This window comes from Ambystoma mexicanum, chromosome 5q (genome assembly GCF_040938575.1).
Source record: "Ambystoma mexicanum isolate Mex_15411 chromosome 5q, UKY_AmexF1_1, whole genome shotgun sequence".
Lineage (NCBI taxonomy): Eukaryota > Metazoa > Chordata > Amphibia > Caudata > Ambystomatidae > Ambystoma > Ambystoma mexicanum.
This window is the reverse complement of record NC_090933.1, coordinates 708,020,763-708,031,474: the sequence shown is the minus strand read 5'-3', so window position 1 is coordinate 708,031,474 and position 10,712 is coordinate 708,020,763.

The window sequence follows — 10,712 nt, the reverse complement described above, 5'->3', positions numbered from 1 at the left end:
CAAATTTGTCTCCAAATGGCACAGCGCTTATGAGATAGTAGAATTAATGGGAACCTGCACTTATAAAGTAGCCCAACCAGACAGAAAACAGAAGGTCTATTTGTATCACGTGAATCTCTGGAAAGAGTGGAAAGAGAACCCATTAGCCACCCATGCCAAAGTACTAGCCTGTCTGGTTCCCGAAGAGATAGATAACTTTGAATTAATTCCGCCCGAGAAATCTATCCAACAACAAGAAGATTTAAAAGATGTAGTGGTCTCATTTCCTGATGTATTCTCAGAAAAACCAGGAAGAAAGAGCCTGTAAACAGATAGTGATCGAGGAAGTCAACAAAATGTTGAAAGCCAATATTATTTAGCCATCTCCAAGCCCATTGTCCTCTCCTGTCGTGTTGGTCACTAAACCTGACCGTTCTTAGAGATTCTGCATAGACCTCCATCAAGTTAATACCATCTCAGACTTCGATGCCTATCCTATGCCATGCATTGATGACATAATTGATAAACTTGGAGCAGCCACCTTTCTATCTACCCTAGATTTAACCAAAGCGTATTGGCAAGTCCCTGTATATGGGCCACATAAGGAAAGAACTGTGTTTTCAACGTCTCTAGGACTATTTCAATTTAAAGTCCTGCCTTTTGGCTTACACCGTGCACCAGCCAGCCCCAACACCTTGTGAATCTAATCTTACAACCCTATTCTGATTTCTGTGGAGCTTACATTGGCAATATCATCATGTATAGTAAGACTTGGGAGGACCATCTCTTCCTTCTTTATACCATCATGAAAGTCCTCAGAAACACTGGCCTAACTGCAAATCCAGCTAAGTGCAGATTGGCCCAGTCAGCCATAAAATACTTTGGCTTCTTCGTAGGGAATGGGAATGAATAGCCCCAACATGAGAAGGTAAAAGCTGTCTTAGACACACCAACCCCTTGGGTCAATAGGATATTACCATAGGTTTATCGCTTACTTTTCACACAAAACAGCCCGGGTGACAGATAAACTTAAGAATGTCGAACCCCAGAAACTTCATTGGAATGACAAAGATGAGATATGTTACAACACCTTGAAACAGACTCTGTTCCAGAACCCAATCCTGAAGGTAGTCAACTTCTCTAAAGAGTTTGTATTAAAGACAGATGCCTCCCTTAAGGGGTTAGGAGCCATCCTGTCTTAGGTTTGCGATGGATTGGAACACCCCATATTATTAACTAGTCTCAAGCTGTTCTCACGTGAAAAAGATTACTCTGTGCTGGGCCATTATCAATCTTCGATAATGCCTATTAGGATGAAAATGTGCACTTGTTACGATCATTCACCCCTAGTTTGGATAAGCCAACACAAAGACTCCATCCCTCGGGTCATGCAATGGTTTCTAGACCTACAACCCTATTGTTTCACTGTGGAACACCGAAAAGGAAAAGACCAGGGAAATATAGATTTTCTTTCCCGGTTCCCCTGTGAAACAAATGTGGATACATCGCATGGAGGAAGGATATGTGAGAAACCTGAAGGTATCTCCCTGACTGGTCCCCAGGGATCTGTCATCCAGGTGGCCAGGACACGGCCATTGCTTTTGGATCCAGATCCTGGGGGTGGACCAGTGAGTAAGGATCACCTGGATGGGGGGGTGCTCGGGGAGTGGAAGTGGGACACTGATGGGTGAGACGCGGTATCCCCATTCTTATAACACCTTTTCCCCATCCTACCACAAAAGGATACTCAAACACTCTACTCCCCTCCCCCCCTTTTCCAACTAAACACTTTCATACACCACGAAAGATGACGGACAAACACCAGAGCCGTTTACCTGACATGTCCCAACACAAGTAGGAGGAAATGTAAAGTTGGAAAGAGTGAACCCGATGGAGGGATGCCGATGAAAAGGGGCGAAGCCTAAAGTCCCTATGTACAGTGTGTTGACAAAGGTGAACCCGACAGAGGGATGTTTGCAGTGAACTGTTTAAAAAGACATTAAGATTTGTGAATGCCATAAGTGGAATTGATTTGAAAAGCTGCAGTGAACCTGTCGGAGAGAGGCTAACATTCGAGAAGGGTCTGAGCCCGGAAGAAGGGCATCCAGGGGTGAAAAGGCATTACCCAACGTACAAGGAGAAGGGAACTTTTGTTCATTCATTCTGAAACACATCAGGTCCTCGGAGGAAAGAGACTTTTTGTAGAAAAGAGACTTAACAACTAAAGGTCCTGATACCCGAGAGCAGAACTATAGTCTTGTGCTGGGAAAGCTCGAGCGTGTGCTCTGCTCCGGAGTCACCCCTTGTCCTGTGCTCAAAACATGGGAAAGGGAGACCCCTGGCTACCGCATCCTGACTGATCATTTGTCAACACTTTTTTCTTTCCTGTGAATCCTATCCCACACCCTTTTGTATTTAGTTGTAAGGACTGGCAATAGGTTTTTCTTAGTATAGGCCCTTTTATTTGACAAGACGCCGCTAGAACTGCCTAATTATTATTTGATGGTCGCAGCTTCCTCCCATCTTAGATTTAGGTTTAGATTAGGTGTTTTTCCAACCCGCATATACAATTTAATAAACACCCTTGAACTGTGGTCACTTGTGTCTGTCTTTTCTGTTGCCACCATGAGTTCCTTACACCTGCCAGTGTGTTGTTCCGTATGACCATGGCATTGTGGGTGGAACCAGGGTAGCTGGCATAGAAGTGGGTGAGGTACAGGTTGCAGTCACAGGTCACCTGCTCCTTCAGGGACTGGTTGTGCTTGCAGTTTCGGCCACCAGCACAACATGGGTACAGTCCAGGGCAGCAAACACATTTTGTATTTGGGCAATGGCATGGAACTGTGCCTTCATGGCATTGACCTGCGCTGGGATGGTAGGCAGTGGGATGTGGTGTTGCACTTGCCGCAGGAGGGCTTAAAGCATCAGGCCCAACACTGCTCAGAATGTGGGCTGTGCCATGCCGTGCATCATGGCCACAGAGTGCTGGAAGGTGCCAGTTCCAAGGAATTGTAGGACAGACAATAGCTTCAGCAGTGGGGGCATAGCTGTCTGGATGTTGATTCTGCTCCCTATGTCATCCTGTATTGTGGTGGGCAGCTCTTTTGTGATCTCCCTGTTGAGGCGGTACAGGGTGACCAACTGGCTGTCGGTGAGGGTCCAGGGTGAGGGCCTAACCCTGGGGATCTGTGTACGCCTTGCTTGGGCTCTCCTCCTGCAACCCATCCACCCCCTTCCCCCTGTACTCTCGGTGCCCTGGCCTGGTTGTCCTGCCTCTCTACTTGCAGGTGCAGCATGAGCAGCTGCCTGTCCCAGCTCATAGTAGCTAGTGGCAGCATGATGTTGTAAACATTGTTTGGGGTAGGGGTGAGCCTTATGTAGCCCTCTGGGGTGGATTGGGATCACCTGTGGCTTCATTTACAGGCACCTGTGTTAATTTACCTCCAGCTCGAAGCTGTTTTCGATGGTATTGGTGCCAGTTTTCGGTGCTAATACTGCCAACATGGTCTTGTGCTGCGGCTGTGTTTGTGCCTCATGTGGCCGGCTGTAATAGCACTGGATATAATAGCGTCGGCTGATTTTACATTCGGTGGTATTTGCGCTGGCTAATGACCCGGCGGAGCGGTATTGGCAGCGCTAATTCCGTTACTGCCACTTTTAAGGGTTACCCCCAGACTTGTGATGAGGCCCTCAGTGTTTAACCTTGCTAATAAGAAATATCCACACTTTTGTTATTTATAGGGTTTAGTGGTGTATACTCATAACCACGCTACAAACAATGGAAAGTATTGCAAATCGTAAATCGACTAGGATGAGCTTAGAGGCTCTCCAGAGTGCTTGTGAAGTGAGAGAAATAGACTTTGAGGATAAGTCTAGGGCAGAGCTTATAGCTGCCCTTGTGAATTTCCAGACATATTGTGATAAATGGGGGAGACTCTGATGGTGTCCTTACTGATTAAGTCACAAATGTTGCCAATAGGATTGCCACCCCTCCTGTCACTTGTATTGTAAGTTATACAGAGATCCTGAACTCAAAGACAGAGACATTGAATGTCAAAGACTCCAGCTAGAGAAAGCCAGGGTAGAGACTACAGCCAAACCAGTTGAGAGTGGCAGGTCTCCTGCTACCAAGTTTATGAAAGATTTGGTTGGTTTGTATGTGGAGGGTTCTGATATCCCCCAATGGATTGACGCATTTGAGATTGCTTGTGGTATTCATGATGTTGACCATAGAGATGGGGCTACGTGTTTAAGTAGAGTAACTCAGACTGGTTATGACTGTATTCTGAAACTGAGTCTGGTGCTCCTGCAGAGATTTCCCCAGTTTCCCTTGGGGCGTGGGACCAGTACTCAGAAGTACTGGATACTATACCACTGATTACCCAGAGATATAACTTACTCACTGCGGAAGTGCCTGAGTAAGTGGCTGTTTGCTGGCCCGAGAGACTGGAGACGCTGAAGACGTTACTTTTGTGCATTTGGATGAAGCTTGTGTACATCCCCTTTTAAAATGGACCTTTGTTATATGGTGAGCGCTATACCCTGAGAAGACATTATACATGGACTAAAAGTGCTTTCTTTACCTCAATAAGTGTTCTAACCATGAGACTCCTCCTTCCCACGCCAACTTACTATATTAAAAGGCGTGTGCGCGCGCACTGCGGAATGTTACGCTCACCTGGACCCCACAGGGGTGTCAATCGGACCCGGACAGCTGCGGTCTCCGTCAACGGGATGCGTAGTGCAGAGATGACTGTCTGGACTGGCCCGCCTAGTCTTGTCTGCTGGACCCGAAGAAGTATTTTCCTGCAAGTGGAGACAGGGATTAGCCACCTGTGGGTTTTAGTGATGGCCTCCCAACTGTTCTCGCTCTCCCCCACTAATCACCTCCGATATCCCCTTAGTAACCTCACCTTATGTTTGTAATAGATGAGCTCTCCATCCTGCGTGTCTTGCAGGGGCGCGTGGATACCAGTTACTTCACTGGTTTGAAGGCGTTGGGAGAGTTCCGGAAAGCATTGACTCTGAAGTCCCAGGCGGGATTGGTAAATATCAAGTTCAAAGAGTTCAATGTGCCCGATGTTCACTCTTGTCCCCTTCCTTCCTTAAGTTGCAACTGAGTTTGTGAGAAGAAGGTCTCGTAACTGCTGCTGGCGTTCAGGTAAGAGTCTGTGTTGCCCAACGCTGTCCGGTAACTATTGCATGCTTTAACGTGTTGTTTTTCTCCCTCTTTACAGATGCGGCATATGAAGATATGGAGAATAATACCACCGGTGGTAAATCAGGTAAGTCTATGGTGGTAAGAGGTATTTGTTGATTCCCTTGGCTCACCTTGTTATTCTTGTGCCCCTAGGTGCCGGAGTACGGCGAAGAAATGATGGAGACAGTGCCGGATCGAAAGATGCTGTGAGAACTGGTGAGTATGGCGCCGTGCTGGAGATGGCGAAGCGACGCGTGCAGGACTGATGTACTTACCAGGTCGGGAGATGAAATGGATCCGGAATCAGGTGAGGAATTTGAAATAAGTTAGTTTTCTAACCTTGTCCCTTTCTTCCTCTTTATTCTAGGAGCTCCGGATTTGAGGCGGGCGTGGCAGAAGACTGGATGCTGGCTGCAGGCACGCGGGCGTGGCAGAAGACTGAATGCTGGCTGCAGGCACGGTGAGAGTCACGCTGCTGGATGCAGAATAACACAAAGCATGTGCTGCTGTTCGGGCGTGGTTTAAATAGCCTCCAAAGTAGTCCTAGGAAAGAAGTTCCGCAGGACCACACCCGAGTAAAAAATAGTCCCTGTAGTAAAATAGTCCCATCCAGGCCTCACGTTGGCTTGGATTTATTTGCAGCATGGTCTGCATGAGGTAAGTAATGTCTATGAGCTTGGCGCCTATGGGGCCAGGACTGATTTTTATTATGAGCCTGGTGCCTACGGCGCCAGGACTGAACCCAGACAGCCCCTAGCTGGGGCTGCTGGGTTTTTTGTAAATGTCTGGATGCCTGCTCCCGGGGCTGATGGGCTTGATCCGGATGCCCGGGGGTAGGCATCATAACAGCACTCCCCCCCAAGGCCCCTCCTAAAGTTGTTCTTCCCCTTTGCCCTGGTTTGTCTGGGAAGTTACGATGGAATTTCTTCACCAACCGAGGCGCATGAACGTGGTCACTAGGCTCCCATGACCTTTCCTGCGGTCCGTAACCTTTCGAGTCGATTAAATAAAAAAGTCTTGATTTAACCAACTTAGAGTCCAGGATATTCTTTACCTCGAATTCAGGTTCTCCATCTATTAGGATGGGGTCAGGTGGTTTGGCAAGTCTTGTCCCGGGTTGAACTGGTTTCAGAAGTGAAACATGAATGACAGGATGGATCCGCATATTAGAGGGTAATTCCAACTTGATGGCCACCGGGTTGATAATGGCTTTAATAGTGTAAGGTCCCAAATACCTAGGATTAAAAGTCTGAGTTCCTTTTAGAGGTATGTGTTTTGTAGCCAGCCAAACTTGATCCCCAATCTGATATCGTGGAGCATCGCTTCTATGTTGATCAGCATTTTTCTTATATTTCTCCTTCGCTTGTTTCAAATGTTCTGTTGCCTCCTTAAAGGCTTGTGTAATAGTAGAGTGTAAATGACTAACTGCAGGCATTTCTAAGTGCTGAGCCGAATCGAGTTCTGAGGTTCGAGGGTGATGTCTGTATATGGTATAGAAGGGGCTTTGTCCGGTTCCAGAATGTACTGAGTTATTGTATGCATATTCGGAAATCCATAAAATATCCTTCCAATTGCTTTCGGTCTGGTGCAGCATGCAACGTAGGTACTGTTCAAGGGTCTGGTTGGTCCTCTCCGTCTGACCATCGGTCTGGGGATGGTGACTGGTTGATAACCTCACGTCGATTTGCACCAATTGACAACATTTCTTCCAAAATTGTGAAATGAATTGACTGCCTCGGTCAGAGACCAATACGGAAGGAAATCCGTGTATTCGAACAATGTTTTCGAGGAACTCCTTGGCCAAAATTGAAGCGGAAGGTAATCCTTTTAAAGGAATAAAGTGGGCCATCTTGGAAAAAAGATCCACAATATCTAGGATGGTGTTAAATCCATTAAATTGAGGTAGATCTGTAATAAAGTCTAAAGACAAGGTGTGCCATTGTGTAGGTGGAATATCCAAAGGTTGTAGAAGGCCAGCGGGTTTTTTCTTCTGGCTTTTGTTTTGGGCGCAAATGCCACAAGGCATCACAAATGACTTTACGTCTTTTCGCCAAGTGGGCCACCAGAACTGTCTCTTAATTTTCGCTTCAATTTTTGCGATACCTGGGTGCCCTTCCATCAGGGTGTCATGGTAATTGGAGATGACTAGTTCTTGTATTTCCTTGTGTGGTAGAAATAGTCGTCCTTGATAGTAAGGTAGGTCATTGACGATTGAGTAGTCCGGCCCTTTTTTTACCCAGTCCTGCAAGGTTGCTGGATCGAAGAGTTGTTGGATTATTTTTTTTTAAACATCTTTTTTATTGCTTTCAGCATATATATAAGAAAAGATAGAACAAGCGCAACATCAAAAAAACAAAAAACAACACTAACAAAATTTCCAAGCCCCCTCTGCCCTGCCCCCGCCCCAAGCCCATCGGGTCGTAGCGAAAGCGAGCTCTACAGTTCGGAAACCGCCAGCATTCTCATCCACAGGCGATGTCTAATAACTTCAGTCTTTGGGGGCACCACTGTTCCGTAAACTCCCCCTTCAAGTAGTTCAGCATCTCGCCCCAGTCTGCAGTGAAGCTGGCCAGCTTCCCCTCCCCCGCGTACGTCGCCCACTCCAGCGATAAGATTTCCCACATTTTCCTGATCCAGTCCTGCTCCGCGGGAATCTCCAAGCTCTCCCAGTTCCGAGCAATTAGACCCATTGCCGCCAGGGTAGAGACCACTCGTGCTTTGCATTTCCCCCAACTGCGCCCCTCCCCCTCCGCACCAACCTTCCCTAATAATATTTCCTGAGGGTCTTGGCCATCTCCCCCCCGAAGTTGCAGATTGGGCATGCGCCATGTCACTCCAAAAAGGCCTAATGCGCGGGCAGTCCCACCATATATGTGCTGCTGTGCCCACCCCTCCACATCCCCTCCAGCAGGTGTCTGAGGCTGCAGGATACATTGCGCGGAGCCGGGCGGGGGTATAGTGCCAACCAAAGATGTACTTGTACCAAGCTTCCTGTCATTGAGAAGCCCTAGCTACTTTTGGGATCAGTCTCCATAACGCCTCCCAGTCTCCCCATGCCATTTCTGTCCCCCCCATCCGCTCCCAGCCCTTCATGTACGGCCAAGTAACCCTCGGGGTCGTGCCCTCCAACAGTTTATACAAGTCCGATATAAGCCCTCTAGAACCGTTATGGGTAGTGAGAAAGCGCTCGAACTGCGTCAAGTCACGCGTTGTTGCTTCCCTAACTTCCGCTGACATGGCCCAATGTCTAATCTGGAAATACCGAAGCCTTCCCCCTCACCTACCCCGAATTGTGACTTACACTCCTCAAAAGTTTTCACTCCCTGGGCGGAGAACACATCCCTAAGGGTCCTACACCATCCTTCCTCCCAGCTCCGGAACGCTCCCCTCTCCAGTCCAGGCGAGAAATCCCTGTTGTTAAAGAGCGGCGTGAACGGGGACGGGAAAGTCGAAATCCCTCTTCTCTCCACTGCGCTGTCCCATGTATTCACCAAACCCTTCGTGATATCGCTCAGGTATATATGTGGTGGTCGCAGCCTCCGGGGGAGCCACAAGACTTCACCCAGGTGGTGCCGAGCAACCGCTCTATCCATTTTTACCCAATGCTTGTCATAACTCGCTGCAAACCATTCCCTGATCACCCGGAGAAGCGCCGCCTCATGGTATTGCCTGAAATCCGGTAGGCCCAGGCCCCCCGTCCCCTAGACGCCGTAAGAAGGCGCCACGAGAGGCGCAGCCTCTTCCCATTCCAAATAAACTGCCTAGCCACCCGGTCCAGTTCCTTAAAAAAGCCCCCAGGGACAGACAGAGGGATTGCCTGAAACAAGTAGAGTATACGGGGGAGGATCCCCATTTTCAATACCGCCCCCCTCCCAAGCCACGAGATCCCCAAGTTACCCCACCTACTCAAGTCCTTTTTAATCGCCTTTAGCATGGGGGGGTAATTTGAACCATACCAGCCACAAAGGGAGGGGGTCACTCGCACCCCCAAGTATCTCAGACCACCCGGACTCCACTTGAATGGAGAGACAGTCTTCAGTACCCTGCTCTCTTCCTCCCCAAGGGACACGTTCATCAGCTCAGACTTTTGCCAGTTGATCCGCAGGCTGGACACCTCCCCAAAAATGGTCAGCAGATCCATGCATGCCTCCACGGATTCCTTCGGGTGCGTCAACATAAGAAGCATGTCGTCCGCAAAGGCCGCAACCTTATGCTGGTATCCCCCAAAGGGCATGCCCTGAATCCCATCCGCCTCTCTTATAGCTATCAACAGAGGTTCCAGGTAAATAGCGTAGCGCAGCGGGGACAAGGGACACCCCTGCTTAGTTCCCCGTCGCAGACTTATTGAATGTTATACTTCCCCATTCACTAGGATCCGTGAGCTAGGATTCTTGTAGTTTGCCGCCACCGTATTAATACATTTTTCTCCGAGGCCCATTGTTTCCATAACCCGAAACAAGAACGACCACTCCACCCGATTAAATGCTTTTTCGGCGTCAAGCGCCAATAAGATCGCCGGAGTGGTCGTCTTCCGTGCTTTCTCAATAACGTGGGCTACCCTCCTGATGTTATCTGCCGCCTGTCTCCCGGCCACAAACCCCGTCTGATCTTGATGTATTAGTGTTGGCAGATACTTTTCCAGCCGACTAGCTAGTATTTTAGTGTATATTTTTGCCTCCGTATTTATGAGGGCTATAGGCCTATAAGATGTGCACTCCTCGGGGTCCTTCCCTGTTTTGTGTATAAGCGTTATTTTAGCCTCCTCCATCGATGGGGTTATCCCGCCTCTAAGCTCAAATGAGTTAAATAATTGCGTTAAGTGTGGGACCAGCAGATGGGAGTATGCCTTATAAAACGATGCAGGGTAGCCGTCCGGACCTGGAGCCTTCCCCCGTGGGAGAGCCGCTATAGTGGCTCTGACCTCGTCCTCCGTGATGTCTCTGCCTAACTCACACCCCTCATCCATGGATAGTCGCCGAGAGGAAGAGCCTCAATAAAATCCCTTTGCGGACCTGGCGCTATATCCTGCGAGGAGTAAAGTTCCCCGTAGAACTCCGCCAACCGCTTCTTAATCTCTTCCGTCCGGGTGAGCCTTGCCCCCTTCTTGTCCTTTAGAGCCACAATAACATTCCGCTCTCTATCCCCCCTTAATAGACGTGCCAAGAGTGAGTCCGCCTTGTTAGCCTTAACATAACATTTTTGTCTGACTCTCAGCATGGCCTCCTCTGCCTTCTTAGTCCTAAGTATTCTCAGCTGGCCCTCCGCCGCCCTGTACTCCTTGAAAACTCTTCTAGTGGGGTTCCCCTCCAATCGTACTCTGGCAGCCTCAAGCTCACTCTCCAACTGCGTTTCCAACCCTCTTAGTAACTTGTTCCTTCCCGCCTGAAGAGCAATCAGTTCCCCCCTCAAGCTTGCCTTGAAAGTGTCCCACCTAGTTTCCAAGCTAGTGTTCCACGCGAAGAGGTCCCGAATCTTACCATCGATTTCTTCCCTCATCGCCTGATCCCTCAGGAGCGCCTCCGGGAACTGCCAA